Here is an 18,885-nt window from a genome sequence, read left to right as displayed (position 1 = left end):
ACCACACACAGAGATGGGAATGTTGACCAGGAGCTGCTGGGGTTATACAGTGCACATCCTGGCCACACAGAGATGGGAATGTTGACCAGGAGCTGCAGGGGTTATACAGAGCACACCCTGGCCACACAGAGATGGGAATGTTGACCAGGAGCTGCAGGGGTTATACAGAGCACACCCTGGACACACAGAGATGGGAATGTTGACCAGGAGCTGCAGGGGTTAAACAGAGCACACCCTGGCCACACAGAGATGGGAATGTTGACCAGGAGCTGCCGGGGTTATACAGAGCACACCCTGGCCACACAGATATGGGAATGTTGACCAGGAGCTGCTATGGTTATACAGAGCACACCCTCGACACACAGAGATGGGAATGTCGACCAGGAGCTGCAGGAGTTATACTGAGCACACCCTGGCCACACAGAGATGGGGATGTTGAATAGGAGCTGCAGGTGTTATACAGTGAACACATTGGCCACACAGAGATGGGAATGTTGACCAGGAGCTACTGGGGTTACACAGAGCACACCCTGGACACACAGAGAAGGACATGTTGAATAGGAGATGCAGGAGTTATACAGAGCACATCCTGGCCACACACAGAGATGGGAATGTTAACCAGGAGCTGCAGGGGTTGTACAGAGCACACCCTGGTCACACAGAGATGGGAATGTTGACCAGAACCTGCAGGGGTTATACAGAGCAAACCATGGACACACAGAGATGGGAATGTTGACCAGGAGCTTCAGGGATTATACAGAGCACACCCTGGCCACACAGAGATGGGAATGTTGACCAGGAGATGCAGGTGTTATACAGAGCATACCATGGGCACACAGAGATGAGAATGTTGACCAGGAGCAGCAGGGGTTATACAGAGCACACCCTGACCACACACAGAGATGGGAATGTCGACCAGGAGCTGCAGGAGTTATACAGAGCACACCCTGGCCACACAGAGATGGGAATGTTTACCAGGAGCTGCAGGAGTATACAGAGCACATCCTGGCCACACAGAGATGGGAATGTTGACCAGGTGCTGCAGGAGTATACAGAGCACATCCTGGCCACACAGAGATGGGAATGTTGACCAGGTGCTGCAGGAGTATACAGAGCACATCCTGGCCACACAGAGATGGGAATGTTGACCAGGAGCTGCAGGGGTTATACAGAGCACACCCTGGCCACACAGAGATGGGAATGTTGACCAGGAGCTGCAGGGGTTATACAGAGCACACCCTGGCCACACAGAGATGGGAATGTTGACCAGGAGCTGCAGGGGTTATACAGAGCACACCCTGGCCACACAGAGATGGGAATGTTGACCAGGAGCTGCAGGGGTTAAACAGAGCACACCCTGGCCACACAGAGATGGGAATGTTGACCAGGAGCTGCCTAGGTTATACAGAGCACACCCTGGCCACACAGAGAAGGACATGTTGACCAGGAGCTGCAGGGGATATACAGAGCACACCCTGGTCACACAGAGACAGGAATGTTGACCAGGAGCTGCTGGGGTTATACAGAGCACACACTGAGCACAAACAGAGATGGGAATGTTGACCATGAGCTGCAGGGGTTATACAGTGCACACCCTGGCCACACAGAGATGGGAATGTTGACCAGAAGTTGCAGGGGTTATACAGAGCACACTCTGGCCACACACACAGATGGGAATGTTGACCAGGAGCTGCAGGGGATATACAGAGCACATCCTGGCCACACAGAGATGGGAATGTTGACCAGTAGCTGCAGGGGTTATACAGAGCACACCCTGGACACACACAAAGATGGGAATGTTGACCAGGAGCTGCAGGGGTTATACAGAGCACACCAAGGACACACACACAGATGGGAATGTTGACCAGGAGCTGCAGGGGTTATACAGAGCACACCCTGGCCACACAGAGATGGGAATGTTGACCAGGAGCTGCAGGGGTCATACAGGCACACCCTGGACACACACACAGATGAGAATGCTGACCAGGAGCTGCAGGGGTTATACAGAGCACAAACTGGCCACACAGAGATGGGAATGTTGACCAGGAGCTGCAGGAGTTATACAGAGCATACCCTGGGCACACACAGATGGGAATGTTGACCAGGAGCTGCACGGCTTATACAGAGCGCCACCTGGCCTCACAGAGAAGGACATGTTGACCAGGAGCTGCAGGAGTTATACAGAGCACACCCTGGCCACACACACAGATGGGAATGTTGAGCAGGAGCTGCAGGAGTTATACAGAGAAAACCCTGGCCACACAGAGGTGGGAATGTTGACCAGGAGTTGCAGGGGTTATACAGAACACACCCTGGCCACACAGTGATGGGAATGTTGACCAGGAGCTGCAGGGGTTATACAGAGCACACCCTGGCCACACAGAGATGGGAATGTTGACCAGGAGCTGCAGGAGTTATACAGAGCACATCCTGTCCACACACACGGATGGGAATGTTGAACAGGAGCTGCAGGGGATATACAGAGCACATCCTGGCCACACAGAGAAGGGAATGTTGACCAGGAGCTGCAGGGGTTATACAGAGCACACCCTGGACACACACAGAGATGGGAATGTTGACCAGGTGCTGCAGGGGTTATACAGTGCGCACGCTGTCCACACACAGTTGGGAGTGTTGACCAGGAGCTGCTGGGGTTATACAGAGCACACCCTGGACACACACACAGATGGAAATGTTGACCAGGAGCTGCAGGGGTTATACAGAGCACACCCAGGCCACACAGATGGGAATGTTGACCAGGAGATGCAGGAGATATACAGAGCACACCCTGGACACACACACAGATGGAAATGTTGACCAGGAGCTGCAGGGGTTATACAGAGCATACCCTGGGCACACAAGATGGGAATGTTGACAAGGAGCTGCAGGGGTTATACAGAGCGCCACATGGCCTCACAGAGAAGGACATGTTGAAAAGGAGCTGCAGGAGTTATACAGAGCACACCCTGGCCACACAGAGATGGGAATGTAGACCAGGAGCTGCAGGGGTTATCCAGAGCACACCCTGCCACACAGAGATGGGAATGTTAACCAGGAGCTGCAGGAGTTATACAAAGCACATACTGACCACACACAGAGATGGGAATGTTAACCATGAGCTGCAGGGGTTATACAGAGCACACCCTGGCCACACAGAGATGGGAATGTTGACCAGGAGCTGCAGGAGTTATACAGAGCACACCCTGACCACACATAGAGATGGGAATGTTGACCAGGAGCTACTGGGATTATACAGTGCCCATCCTGGCCACACACAGATGGGAATGTTGACCAGGAGCAGCAGGGGTTATACAGAGCACACAATGGCCACACAGAGATGGGAATGTTGACCAGGAGCAGGAGTTATACAGAGCACAAGCTGGCCACACAGAAATGGGAATGTTGATCAGGAGCTGCAGGAGTTATACAGAGCATACCCAGGCCACACAGAGATGGGAATGTTGACCAGGAGATGCAGGTGTTATACAGAGCATACTCTGGGCACACAGAGATGGGAATGTTGACCAGGAGCAGCAGGGGTTATACAGAGCACACCCTGACCACACACAGAGATGGGAATGTCGACCAGGAGCTGCAGGAGTTATACAGAGCACACCCTGGCCACACAGAGATGGGAATGTTTACCAGGAGCTGCAGGAGTATACAGAGCACATCCTGGCCACACAGAGATGGGAATGTTGACCAGGTGCTGCAGGAGTATACAGAGCACATCCTGGCCACACAGAGATGGGAATGTTGACCAGGAGCTGCAGGGGTTATACAGAGCACACCCTGGCCACACAGAGATGGGAATGTTGACCATGAGCTGCAGGGGTTATACAGAGCACACCCTGGCCACACAGAGATGGGAATGTTGACCAGGAGCTGCAGGAGTTAATCAGAGCACACCCTGGCCACACAGAGATGGGAATGTTGACCAGGAGCTGCAGGGGTATACAGAGCACATCCTGGCCAAGCAGAGATGGGAATGTTGACCAGGAGCTGCAGGAGTTATACAGAGCACACCCTGACCACACACAGAGATGGGAATGTTGACCAGGAGCTGCTGGGGTTATACAGTGCACATCCTGGCCACACAGAGATGGGAATGTTGACCAGGAGCTGCAGGGGTTATACAGAGCACACCCTGGCCACACAGAGATGGGAATGTTGACCAGGAGCTGCAGGGGTTATACAGAGCACACCCTGGACACACAGAGATGGGAATGTTGACCAGGAGCTGCAGGGGTTAAACAGAGCACACCCTGGCCACACAGAGATGGGAATGTTGACCAGGAGCTGCTGGGGTTATACAGAGCACACCCTGGCCACACAGATATGGGAATGTTGACCAGGAGCTGCTATGGTTATACAGAGCACACCCTCGACACACAGAGATGGGAATGTCGACCAGGAGCTGCAGGAGTTATACTGAGCACACCCTGGCCACACAGAGATGGGGATGTTGAATAGGAGCTGCAGGTGTTATACAGTGAACACATTGGCCACACAGAGATGGGAATGTTGACCAGGAGCTACTGGGGTTACACAGAGCACACCCTGGACACACAGAGAAGGACATGTTGAATAGGAGATGCAGGAGTTATACAGAGCACATCCTGGCCACACACAGAGATGGGAATGTTAACCAGGAGCTGCAGGGGTTGTACAGAGCACACCCTGGTCACACAGAGATGGGAATGTTGACCAGAACCTGCAGGGGTTATACAGAGCAAACCATGGACACACAGAGATGGGAATGTTGACCAGGAGCTTCAGGGATTATACAGAGCACACCCTGGCCACACAGAGATGGGAATGTTGACCAGGAGCTGCAGGGGTTAAACAGAGCACACCCTGGCCACACAGATATTGGAATGTTGACCAGGAACTGCTAGGGTTATACAGTGCACATCCTTGCCACACAGAGATGGGAATGTTGACCAGGAGCTGCAGGGGTTATACAGAGCACAGCCTGGCCACAGAGAGATGGAAATGTTGACCAGGAGCTGCAAGGGTATACAGAGCACATCCTGGCCAAGCAGAGATGGGAATGTTGACCAGGAGCTGCAGGAGTTATACAGTGCACATCCTGGCCACACAGAGGTGGGAATGTTGACCAGGAGCTGCAGGGGTTTTTCAGAGCACGCCCTGGCCACACAGAGATTGGAATGTTGACCAGGAGCTGCAGGGGTTATACAGAGCACACCCTGGACACACAGAGATGGAAATGTTGACCAGGAGCTGCAGGGGTTAAACAGAGCACACCCTGGCCACACAGAGATGGGAATGTTGACCAGGAGCTGCTGGGGCTATACAGAGCACACCCTGGCCACACAGATATGGGAATGTTGACCAGGAGCTGCTAGGGTTATACAGAGCACACCCTCGACACACAGAGATGGGAATGTCGACCAGGAGCTGCAGGAGTTATACTGGGCACACCCTGGCCACACAGAGATGGGAATGTTGACCAGGAGCTGCAAGGGTTATACAGAGCACACCCTGGCCACACAGAGATGAGAATGTTGAATTGGAGCTGCAGGTGTTATACAGTGAACACATTGGCCACACAGAGATGGGAATGTTGACCAGGAGCTACTGGGGTTACACAGAGCACACCCTGGACACACAGAGAAGGACATGTTGACCAGGAGCTGCAGGAGTTATACAGAGCACACCCTGGCCACACACAGAGATGGAAATGTTGACCAGGAGCTGCAGGGGTTATACAGAGCACACCCTGGCCACTCAGATATGGGAATGTTGACCAGGAGCTGCAGGAGTTATACAGAGCACACCCTGGCTACACACAGAGATGGGAATGTTAACCAGGAGCTGCAGGGGTTATACAGAGCACACCCTGGTCACACAGAGATGGGAATGTTGACCAGGACCTGCACGGGTTATACAGAGCACACCCTGACCACACAGAGACGGGAATGTTGACCAGACGTTGCAGGGGTTATACAGAGCACACCCTTCCCACTCAGAGATCGGGATATTGACCAGGAGCTGCAGGAGTTATACAGAGCACATCCTGGCCACACACAGAGATGGGAATGTTAACCAGGAGCTGCAGGGGTTATACAGAGCACACCCTGGCCACACAGGGATAGGAATGTTCACCAGGAGCTGCAGGAGTTATACAGAGCGCACCCTGGCTACACACAGAGATGGGAATGTTGACCAGGAGCTGGTGGGGTTATACAGTGCACACCCTGGCCACACAGAGATGGGAATGTTGACCAGGAGCTGTAGGGGTTATACAGAGCACACCCTGGCGACACAGATATGGGAATGTTGACCAGGAGCTGCAGGGGTTATACAGAGCACACACTGGCCACACAGAGATGGGAATGTTGACCAGGAGCTGCAGGGGTTAAACAGAGCACACCCTGTCCACACAGAGATGGGAATGTTGACCAGGAGCTGCTGGGGTTATACAGAGCACACCCTGGACACACAGAGATGGGAATGTTGACCAGGAGATGCAGGGGTTATACAGAGCACACCCTAGACACAAAGAGGTTGGAATGTTGACCAGGAACTGCTGGGGTTATAAAAGAGCAGACCCTGGCCACACAGAGATGGGAATGTTGACCAGGAGCTGCAGGAGTTATACGGAGCACACCCTGGCCACACAGAGAAGGACATGTTGACCAGGAACTGCAGGGGTTATACAGAGCACACCCTGGCCACACAGAGACGGGAATGTTGACCAGGAGCTGCTGGGGTTATACAGAGCAGACACTGAGCACAAACAGAGATGGGAATGTTGACCATGAGCTGCAGGGGTTATACAGTGCACACCCTGGCCACACAGAGATGGGAATGTTGACCAGAAGTTGCAGGGGTTATACAGAGCACACCCTGGCCACACACACAGATGGGAATGTTCACCAGGAGCTGCAGGGGATATACAGAGCACATCCTGGCCACACAGAGATGGGAATGTTGACCAGGAGCTGCAGGGGTTATACAGAGCACACCCTGGACACACACAGAGATGGGAATGTTGACCAGGAGCTGCAGGGGTTATACAGAGCACACCAAGGACACACACACAGATGGGAATGTTGACCAGGAGCAGCAGGGGTTCTACAGAGCACACCCTGGCCACACAGAGATGGGAATATTCACCAGGAGCTGCAGGGGTCATACAGAGCACACCCTGGACACACACACAGATGAGAATGCTGACCAGGAGCTGCAGGGGTTATACAGAGCACAAACTGGCCACACAGAGATGGGAATGTTGACCAGGAGCTGCAGGAGTTATACAGAGCATACCCTGGGCACACACAGATGGGAATGTTGACCAGGAGCTGCAAGGGTTATACAGAGCGCCACCTGGCCTCACAGAGAAGGACATGTTGACCAGGAGCTGCAGGAGTTATACAGAGCACACCCTGGCCACACACACAGATGGGAATGTTGAGCAGGAGCTGCAGGAGTTATACAGAGCACACCCTGGCCACACAGAGGTGGGAATGTTGACCAGGAGTTGCAGGGGTTATACAGAACACACCCTGGCCACACAGAGATGGGAATGTTGACCAGGAGCTGCAGGGGTTATACAGAGCACACCCTGGCCACACAGAGATGGGAATGTTGACCAGGTGCTGCAGGGGTTATACAGTGCGCACGCTGTCCACACACAGATGGGAGTGTTGACCAGGAGCTGCTGGGGTTATACAGAGCACACCCTGGACACACACACAGATGGAAATGTTGACCAGGAGCTGCAGGGGTTAAACAGAGCACACCCAGGCCACACAGATGGGAATGTTGACCAGGAGCTGCAGGAGATATACAGAGCACACCCTGGACACACACACAGATGGGAATGTTGACCAGGAGCTGCAGGGGTTATACAGAGCACAACCTGGCCTCACAGAAATGGGAATATTGACCAGGAGCTGCAGGAGTTTTACAGAGCACACTCTGGCCACACAGAGATGGGAATGTTGACCAGGAGCTGCAGGAGTTATACAGAGCATGCCCTGGGCACACACAGATGGGAATGTTGACAAGGAGCTGCAGGGGTTATACAGAGCGCCACATGGCCTCACAGAGAAGGACATGTTGAAAAGGAGCTGCAGGAGTTATACAGAGCACATACTGACCACACACAGAGATGGGAATGTTAACCATGAGCTGCAGGGGTTATACAGAGCACACCCTGGCCACACAGAGATGGGAATGTTAACCAGGAGCTGCAGGAGTTATACAGAGCACACCCTGACCACACACAGAGATGGGAATGTTGACCAGGAGCTACTGGGATTATACAGTGCACATCCTGGCCACACAGAGATGGGAATGTTGACCAGGAGCAGCAGGGGTTATACAGAGCACACACTGGCCACACAGAGATGGGAATGTTGACCAGGAGCAAGAGTTATACAGAGCACAAGCTGGCCACACAGAAATGGGAATGTTGACCAGGAGCTGCAGGAGTTATACAGAGCATACCCTGGCCACACAGAGATGGGAATGTTGACCAGGAGATGCAGGTGTTATACAGAGCATACCCTGGGCACACAGAGATGGGAATGTTGACCAGGAGCAGCAGGGGTTATACAGAGCACACCCTGACCACACACAGAGATGGGAATGTCGACCAGGTGCTGCAGGAGTTATACAGAGCACACCCTGGCCACACAGAGATGGGAATGTTTACCAGGAGCTGCAGGAGTATACAGAGCACATCCTGGCCACACAGAGATGGGAATGTTGACCAGGTGCTGCTGGAGTATACTGTGTACATCCTGGCCACACAGAGATGGGAATGTTGACCAGGAGCTGCAGGGGTTATACAGAGCACACCCTGGCCACACAGAGATGGGAATGTTGACCAGGAGCTGCAGGGGTTATACAGAGCACACCCTGGCCACACAGAGATGGGAATGTTGACCAGGAGCTGCAGGGGTTAAACAGCACATCCTGGCCACACAGAGATGGGAATGTTCACCAGGAGCTGCAGGGGTTATACAGAGCACACCCTGGCCACACAGAGATGTGAATGTTGACCAGGAGCTGCAGGGGTTATACAGAGCACACCCTGGCCACACAGAGAAGGACATGTTGACCAGGAGCTGCAGGGGTTATACAGAGCACACCCTGGCCACACAGAGACGGGAATGTTGACCAGGAGCTGCTGGGGTTATACAGAGCACACACTGAGCACAAACAGAGATGGGAATGTTGACCATGAGCTGCAGGGGTTATACAGTGCACACCCTGGCCACACAGAGATGGGAATGTTGACCAGAAGTTGCAGGGGTTATACAGAGCACACCCTGGCCACACACACAGATGGGAATGTTCACCAGGAGCTGCAGGGGATATACAGAGCACATCCTGGCCACACAGAGATGGGAATGTTGACCAGGAGCTGCAGGGGTTATACAGAGCACACCCTGGACACACACAGAGATGGGAATGTTGACCAGGAGCTGCAGGGGTTATACAGAGCACACCAAGGACACACACACAGATGGGAATGTTGACCAGGAGCAGCAGGGGTTCTACAGAGCACACCCTGGCCACACAGAGATGGGAATATTCACCAGGAGCTGCAGGGGTCATACAGAGCACACCCTGGACACACACACAGATGAGAATGCTGACCAGGAGCTGCAGGGGTTATACAGAGCACAAACTGGCCACACAGAGATGGGAATGTTGACCAGGAGCTGCAGGAGTTATACAGAGCATACCCTGGGCACACACAGATGGGAATGTTGACCAGGAGCTGCAGGGGTTATACAGAGCGCCACCTGGCCTCACAGAGAAGGACATGTTGACCAGGAGCTGCAGGAGTTATACAGAGCACACCCTGGCCACACACACAGATGGGAATGTTGAGCAGGAGCTGCAGGAGTTATACAGAGCACACCCTGGCCACACAGAGGTGGGAATGTTGACCAGGAGTTGCAGGGGTTATACAGAACACACCCTGGCCACACAGAGATGGGAATGTTGACCAGGAGCTGCAGGGGTTATACAGAGCACACCCTGTCCACACAGAGATGGGAATGTTGACCAGGTGCTGCAGGGGTTATACAGTGCGCACGCTGTCCACACACAGATGGGAGTGTTGACCAGGAGCTGCTGGGGTTATACAGAGCACACCCTGGACACACACACAGATGGAAATGTTGACCAGGAGCTGCAGGGGTTATACAGAGCACACCCAGGCCACACAGATGGGAATGTTGACCAGGAGCTGCAGGAGATATACAGAGCACACCCTGGACACACACACAGATGGGAATGTTGACCAGGAGCTGCAGGGATTATACAGAGCACAACCTGGCCTCACAGAAATGGGAATATTGACCAGGAGCTGCAGGAGTTTTACAGAGCACACTCTGGCCACACAGAGATGGGAATGTTGACCAGGAGCTGCAGGAGTTATACAGAGCATACCCTGGGCACACACAGATGGGAATGTTGACAAGGAGCTGCAGGGGTTATACAGAGCGCCACATGGCCTCACAGAGAAGGACATGTTGAAAAGGAGCTGCAGGAGTTATACAGAGCACACCCTGGCCACACAGAGATGGGAATGTAGACCAGGAGCTGCAGGGGTTATACAGAGCACACCCTGCCACCCAGAGATGGGAATGTTAACCAGGAGCTGCAGGAGTTATACAAAGCACATACTGACCACACACAGAGATGGGAATGTTAACCATGAGCTGCAGGGGTTATACAGAGCACACCCTGGCCACACAGAGATGGGAATGTTAACCAGGAGCTGCAGGAGTTATACAGAGCACACCCTGACCACACACAGAGATGGGAATGTTGACCAGGAGCTACTGGGATTATACAGTGCACATCCTGGCCACACAGAGATGGGAATGTTGACCAGGAGCAGCAGGGGTTATACAGAGCACACACTGGCCACACAGAGATGGGAATGTTGACCAGGAGCTGCAGGAGTTATACAGAGCATACCCTGGCCACACAGAGATGGGAATGTTGACCAGGAGATGCAGGTGTTATACAGAGCATACCCTGGGCACACAGAGATGGGAATGTTGACCAGGAGCAGCAGGGGTTATACAGAGCACACCCTGACCACACGCTGAGATGGGAATGTCGACCAGGAGCTGCAGGAGTTATACAGAGCACACCCTGGCCACACAGAGATGGGAATGTTTACCAGGAGCTGCAGGAGTATACAGAGCACATCCTGGCCACACAGAGATGGGAATGTTGACCAGGTGCTGCTGGAGTATACTGTGCACATCCTGGCCACACAGAGATGGGAATGTTGACCAGGAGCTGCAGGGGTTATACAGAGCACACCCTGGCCACACAGAGATGGGAATGTTGACCAGGAGCTGCAGGGGTTATACAGAGCACACCCTGGCCACACAGAGATGGGAATGTTGACCAGGAGCTGCAGGGGTTAAACAGCACATCCTGGCCACACAGAGATGGGAATGTTCACCAGGAGCTGCAGGGGTTATACAGAGCACACCCTGGCCACACAGAGATGTGAATGTTGAACAGGAGCTGCAGGGGTTATAAAGAGCACACCCTAGCCACACAGAGATGGGAATGTTGACCAGGAGCTGCAGTGGTTATACAGAGCACACCCTGCCCACGCACGGAAATGGGAATGTTGACCAGGAGCTGCAGGAGTTATACAGAGCACACCCTGGCCACACAGAGATGGGAATGTTGACCATGAGCTGCAGGGGTTATACAGAGCACACCCTGGCCACACAGAGATGGGAATGTTGACCATGAGCTGCAGGGGTTATACAGAGCACACCCTGGCCACACAGAGAAGGACTAGTTCACCAGGAGTTGCAGGGGTGATACAGAGCACACCCTGGCCACACAGAGATGGGAATGTTGACCAGGAGCTGCAGGGGTTATACAGAGCACACCCTGGCCACACAGAGATGGGAATGTTGACCATGAGCTGCAGGGGTTATACAGAGCACACCCTGGCCACACAGAGATGGGAATGTTGACCAGGAGCTGCAGGAGTTAATCAGAGCATACCCTGGCCACACAGAGATGGGAATGTTGACCAGGAGCTGCAGGGGTATACAGAGCACATCCTGGCCAAGCAGAGATGGGAATGTTGACCAGGAGCTGCAGGAGTTATACAGAGCACACCCTGACCACACACAGAGATGGGAATGTTGACCAGGAGCTGCTGGGGTTATACAGTGCACATCCTGGCCACACAGAGATGGGAATGTTGACCAGGAGCTTCAGGGGTTATACAGAGCAAACCCTGGCCACACAGAGATGGGAATGTTGACCAGGAGCTGCAGGGGTTATACAGAGCACACCCTGGACACACAGAGATGGGAATGTAGACCAGGAGCTGCAGGGGTTAAACAGAGCACACCCTGGCCACACAGAGATGGGAATGTTGACCAGGAGCTGCTGGGGTTATACAGAGCACACCCTGGCCACACAGATATGGGAATGTTGACCAGGAGCTGCTAGGTTTATACAGAGAACACCCTGGCCACACAGAGATGAGAATGTTGAATAGGAGCTGCAGGTGTTATACAGAGCTCACCCTGGACACACAGAGAAGGACATGTTGACCAGGAGATGCAGGAGTTATACAGAGCACATCCTGGCCACACACAGAGATGGGAATGTTAACCAGGAGCTGCAGGGGTTGTACAGAGCACACCCTGGTCACACAGAGATGGGAATGTTGACCAGGACCTGCAGGGGTTATACAGAGCAAACCATGGACACACAGAGATGGGAATGTTGACCAGGAGCTGCAGGGATTATACAGAGCACACCCTGGCCACACAGAGATGGGAATGTTGACCAGGAGCTGCAGTGGTTAAACAGTGCACAAACTGGCCACACAGAGATGGGAATGTTGACCAGGAGCTGCAGGAGTTATACAGAGCATACCCTGGGCACACACAGATGGGAATGTTGACCAGGAGCTGCAGGGGTTATACAGAGCGCCACCTGGCCTCACAGAGAAGGACATGTTGACCAGGAGCTGCAGGAGTTATACAGAGCACACCCTGGCCACACACACAGATGGGAATGTTGATCAGGAGCTGCAGGAGTTATACAGAGCACACCATGGCCACACAGAGGTGGGAATGTTGACCAGGAGTTGCAGGGGTTATACAGAACACACCCTGGCCACACAGAGATGGGAATGTTGACCAGGAGCTGCAGGGGTTATACAGAGCACACCCTGGCCACACAGAGATGGGAATGTTGACCAGGAGCTGCAGGGGTCATACAGAGCACACCCTGGACACACACACAGATGAGAATGCTGACCAGGAGCTGCAGGGGTTATACAGAGCACAAACTGGCCACACAGAGATGGGAATGTTGACCAGGAGCTGCAGGAGTTATACAGAGCATACCCTGGGCACACACAGATGGGAATGTTGACCAGGAGCTGCAGGGGTTATACAGAGCGCCACCTGGCCTCACAGAGAAGGACATGTTGACCAGGAGCTGCAGGAGTTATACAGAGCACACCCTGGCCACACACACAGATGGGAATGTTGAGCAGGAGCTGCAGGAGTTATACAGAGCACACCCTGGCCACACAGAGGTGGGAATGTTGACCAGGAGTTGCAGGGGTTATACAGAACACACCCTGGCCACACAGAGATGGGAATGTTGACCAGGAGCTGCAGGGGTTATACAGAGCACACCCTGGCCACACAGAGATGGGAATGTTGACCAGGTGCTGCAGGGGTTATACAGTGCGCACGCTGTCCACACACAGATGGGAGTGTTGACCAGGAGCTGCTGGGGTTATACAGAGCACACCCTGGACACACACACAGATGGAAATGTTGACCAGGAGCTGCAGGGGTTATACAGAGCACACCCAGGCCACACAGATGGGAATGTTGACCAGGAGCTGCAGGAGATATACAGAGCACACCCTGGACATACACACAGATGGGAATGTTGACCAGGAGCTGCAGGGGTTATACAGAGCACAACCTGGCCTCACAGAAATGGGAATATTGACCAGGAGCTGCAGGAGTTTTACAGAGCACACTCTGGCCACACAGAGATGGGAATGTTGACCAGGAGCTGCAGGAGTTATACAGAGCATACCCTGGGCACACACAGATGGGAATGTTGACAAGGAGCTGCAGGGGTTATACAGAGCGCCCCATGGCCTCACAGAGAAGGACATGTTGAAAAGGAGCTGCAGGAGTTATACAGAGCACACCCTGGCCACACAGAGATGGGAATGTAGACCAGGAGCTGCAGGGGTTATACAGAGCACACCCTGGCCACACAGAGATGGGAATGTAGACCAGGAGCTGCAGGAGTTATACAGAGCACACCCTGGCCACCCAGAGATGGGAATGTTAACCAGGAGCTGCAGGAGTTATACAAAGCACATACTGACCACACACAGAGATGGGAATGTTAACCATGAGCTGCAGGGGTTATACAGAGCACACCCTGGCCACACAGAGATGGGAATGTTAACCAGGAGCTGCAGGAGTTATACAGAGCACACCCTGACCACACACAGAGATGGGAATGTTGACCAGGAGCTACTGGGATTATACAGTGCACATCCTGGCCACACAGAGATGGGAATGTTGACCAGGAGCAGCAGGGGTTATACAGAGCACACACTGGCCACACAGAGATGGGAATGTTGACCAGGAGCAAGAGTTATACAGAGCACAAGCTGGCCACACAGAAATGGGAATGTTGACCAGGAGCTGCAGGAGTTATACAGAGCATACCCTGGCCACACAGAGATGGGAATGTTGACCAGGAGATGCAGGTGTTATACAGAGCATACCCTGGGCACACAGAGATGGGAATGTTGACCAGGAGCAGCAGGGGTTATACAGAGCACACCCTGACCACACGCAGAGATGGGAATGTCGACCAGGAGCTGCAGGAGTTATACAGAGCACACCCTGGCCACACAGAGATGGGAATGTTTACCAGGAGCTGCAGGAGTATACAGAGCACATCCTGGCCACACAGAGATGGGAATGTTGACCAGGTGCTGCTGGAGTATACTGTGCACATCCTGGCCACACAGAGATGGGAATGTTGACCAGGAGCTGCAGGGGTTATACAGAGCACACCCTGGCCACACAGAGATGGGAATGTTGACCAGGAGCTGCAGGGGTTATACAGAGCACACCCTGGCCACACAGAGATGGGAATGTTGACCAGGAGCTGCAGGGGTTAAACAGCACATCCTGGCCACACAGAGATGGGAATGTTCACCAGGAGCTGCAGGGGTTATACAGAGCACACCCTGGCCACACAGAGATGTGAATGTTGAACAGGAGCTGCAGGGGTTATAAAGAGCACACCCTAGCCACACAGAGATGGGAATGTTGACCAGGAGCTGCAGTGGTTATACAGAGCACACCCTGCCCACGCACGGAAATGGGAATGTTGACCAGGAGCTGCAGGAGTTATACAGAGCACACCCTGGCCACACAGAGATGGGAATGTTGACCATGAGCTGCAGGGGTTATACAGAGCACACCCTGGCCACACAGAGATGGGAATGTTGACCATGAGCTGCAGGGGTTATACAGAGCACACCCTGGCCACACAGAGAAGGACTAGTTCACCAGGAGTTGTAGGGGTGATACAGAGCACACCCTGGCCACACAGAGATGGGAATGTTGACCAGGAGCTGCAGGGGTTATACAGAGCACACCCTGGCCACACAGAGATGGGAATGTTGACCATGAGCTGCAGGGGTTATACAGAGCACACCCTGGCCACACAGAGATGGGAATGTTGACCAGGAGCTGCAGGAGTTAATCAGAGCATACCCTGGCCACACAGAGATGGGAATGTTGACCAGGAGCTGCAGGGGTATACAGAGCACATCCTGGCCAAGCAGAGATGGGAATGTTGACCAGGAGCTGCAGGAGTTATACAGAGCACACCCTGACCACACACAGAGATGGGAATGTTGACCAGGAGCTGCTGGGGTTATACAGTGCACATCCTGGCCACACAGAGATGGGAATGTTGACCAGGAGCTTCAGGGGTTATACAGAGCAAACCCTGGCCACACAGAGATGGGAATGTTGACCAGGAGCTGCAGGGGTTATACAGAGCACACCCTGGACACACAGAGATGGGAATGTAGACCAGGAGCTGCAGGGGTTAAACAGAGCACACCCTGGCCACACAGAGATGGGAATGTTGACCAGGAGCTGCTGGGGTTATACAGAGCACACCCTGGCCACACAGATATGGGAATGTTGACCAGGAGCTGCTAGGTTTATACAGAGCACACCCTGGCCACACAGAGATGAGAATGTTGAATAGGAGCTGCAGGTGTTATACAGAGCTCACCCTGGACACACAGAGAAGGACATGTTGACCAGGAGATGCAGGAGTTATACAGAGCACATCCTGGCCACACACAGAGATGGGAATGTTAACCAGGAGCTGCAGGGGTTGTACAGAGCACACCCTGGTCACACAGAGATGGGAATGTTGACCAGGACCTGCAGGGGTTATACAGAGCAAACCATGGACACACAGAGATGGGAATGTTGGCCAGGAGCTGCAGGGATTATACAGAGCACACCCTGGCCACACAGAGATGGGAATGTTGACCAGGAGCTGCAGTGGTTAAACAGTGCACAAACTGGCCACACAGAGATGGGAATGTTGACCAGGAGCTGCAGGAGTTATACAGAGCATACCCTGGGCACACACAGATGGGAATGTTGACCAGGAGCTGCAGGGGTTATACAGAGCGCCACCTGGCCTCACAGAGAAGGACATGTTGACCAGGAGCTGCAGGAGTTATACAGAGCACACCCTGGCCACACACACAGATGGGAATGTTGAGCAGGAGCTGCAGGAGTTATACAGAGCACACCCTGGCCACACAGAGGTGGGAATGTTGACCAGGAGCTGCAGGGGTTATACAGAGCACACCCTGGCCACACAGAGATGGGAATGTTGACCAGGTGCTGCAGGGGTTATACAGTGCGCACGCTGTCCACACACAGATGGGAGTGTTGACCAGGAGCTGCTGGGGTTATACAGAGCACACCCTGGACACACACACAGATGGAAATGTTGACCAGGAGCTGCAGGGGTTATACAGAGCACACCCAGGCCACACAGATGGGAATGTTGACCAGGAGCTGCAGGAGATATACAGAGCACACCCTGGACACACACACAGATGGGAATGTTGACCAGGAGCTGCAGGGGTTATACAGAGCACAAACTGGCCTCACAGAAATGGGAATATTGACCAGGAGCTGCAGGAGTTTTACAGAGCACACCCTGGCCACACAGAGATGGGAATGTTGACCAGGAGCTGCAGGGGTTATACAGAGCACACCAAGGACACACACACAGATGGGAATGTTGACCAGGAGCAGCAGGGGTTCTACAGAGCACACCCTGGTCACACAGAGATGGGAATATTCACCAGGAGCTGCAGGGGTCATACAGAGCACACCCTGGACACACACACAGATGAGAATGCTGACCAGGAGCTGCAGGGGTTATACAGAGCACAAACTGGCCACACAGAGATGGGAATGTTGACCAGGAGCTGCAGGAGTTATACAGAGCATACCCTGGGCAAACACAGATGGGAATGTTGACCAGGAGCTGCAGGGGTTATACAGAGCGCCACCTGGCCTCACAGAGAAGGACATGTTGACCAGGAGCTGCAGGAGTTATACAGAGCACACCCTGGCCACACACACAGATGGGAATGTTGAGCAGGAGCTGCAGGAGTTATACAGAGCACACCCTGGCCACACAGAGGTGGGAATGTTGACCAGGAGTTGCAGGGGTTATACAGAACACACCCTGGCCACACAGAGATGGGAGTGTTGACCAGGAGCTGCTGGGGTTATACAGAGCACACCCTGGACACACACACAGATGGAAATGTTGACCAGGAGCTGCAGGGGTTATGCAGAGCACACCCAGGCCACACAGATGGGAATGTTGACCAGGAGCTGCAGGAGATATACAGAGCACACCCTGGACACACACACAGATGGGAATGTTGACCAAGAGCTGCAGGGGTTATACAGAGCACAACCTGGCCTCACAGAAATGGGAATATTGACCAGGAGCTGCAGGAGTTTTACAGAGCACACTCTGGCCACACAGAGATGGGAATGTTGACCAGGAGCTGCAGGAGTTATACAGAGCGCCACATGGCCTCACAGAGAAGGACATGTTGAAAAGGAGCTGCAGGAGTTATACAGAGCACACCCTGGCCACACAGAGATGGGAATGTAGACCAGGAGCTGCAGGGGTTATACAGAGCACACCCTGCCACACAGAGATGGGAATGTTAACCAGGAGCTGCAGGAGTTATACAAAGCACATACTGACCACACACAGAGATGGGAATGTTAACCATGAGCTGCAGGGGTTATACAGAGCACACCCTGGCCACACAGAGATGGGAATGTTAACCAGGAGCTGCAGGAGTTATACAGAGCACACCCTGACCACACACAGAGATGGGAATGTTGACCAGGAGCTACTGGGATTATACAGTGCACATCCTGGCCACGCAGAGATGGGAATGTTGACCAGGAGCAGCAGGGGTTATACAGAGCACACACTGGCCACACAGAGATGGGAATGTTGACCAGGAGCAAGAGTTATACAGAGCACAAGCTGGCCACACAGAAATGGGAATGTTGACCAGGAGCTGCAGGAGTTATACAGAGCATACCCTGGCCACACAGAGATGGGAATGTTGACCAGGAGATGCAGGTGTTATACAGAGCATACCCTGGGCACACAGAGATGGGAATGTTGACCAGGAGCAGCAGGGGTTATACAGAGCACACCCTGACCACACACAGAGATGGGAATGTCGACCAGGAGCTG

Source organism: Scyliorhinus torazame, unplaced genomic scaffold (genome assembly GCF_047496885.1).
Source record: "Scyliorhinus torazame isolate Kashiwa2021f unplaced genomic scaffold, sScyTor2.1 scaffold_37, whole genome shotgun sequence".
Lineage (NCBI taxonomy): Eukaryota > Metazoa > Chordata > Chondrichthyes > Carcharhiniformes > Scyliorhinidae > Scyliorhinus > Scyliorhinus torazame.
This window is presented reverse-complemented; position numbering follows the sequence as displayed.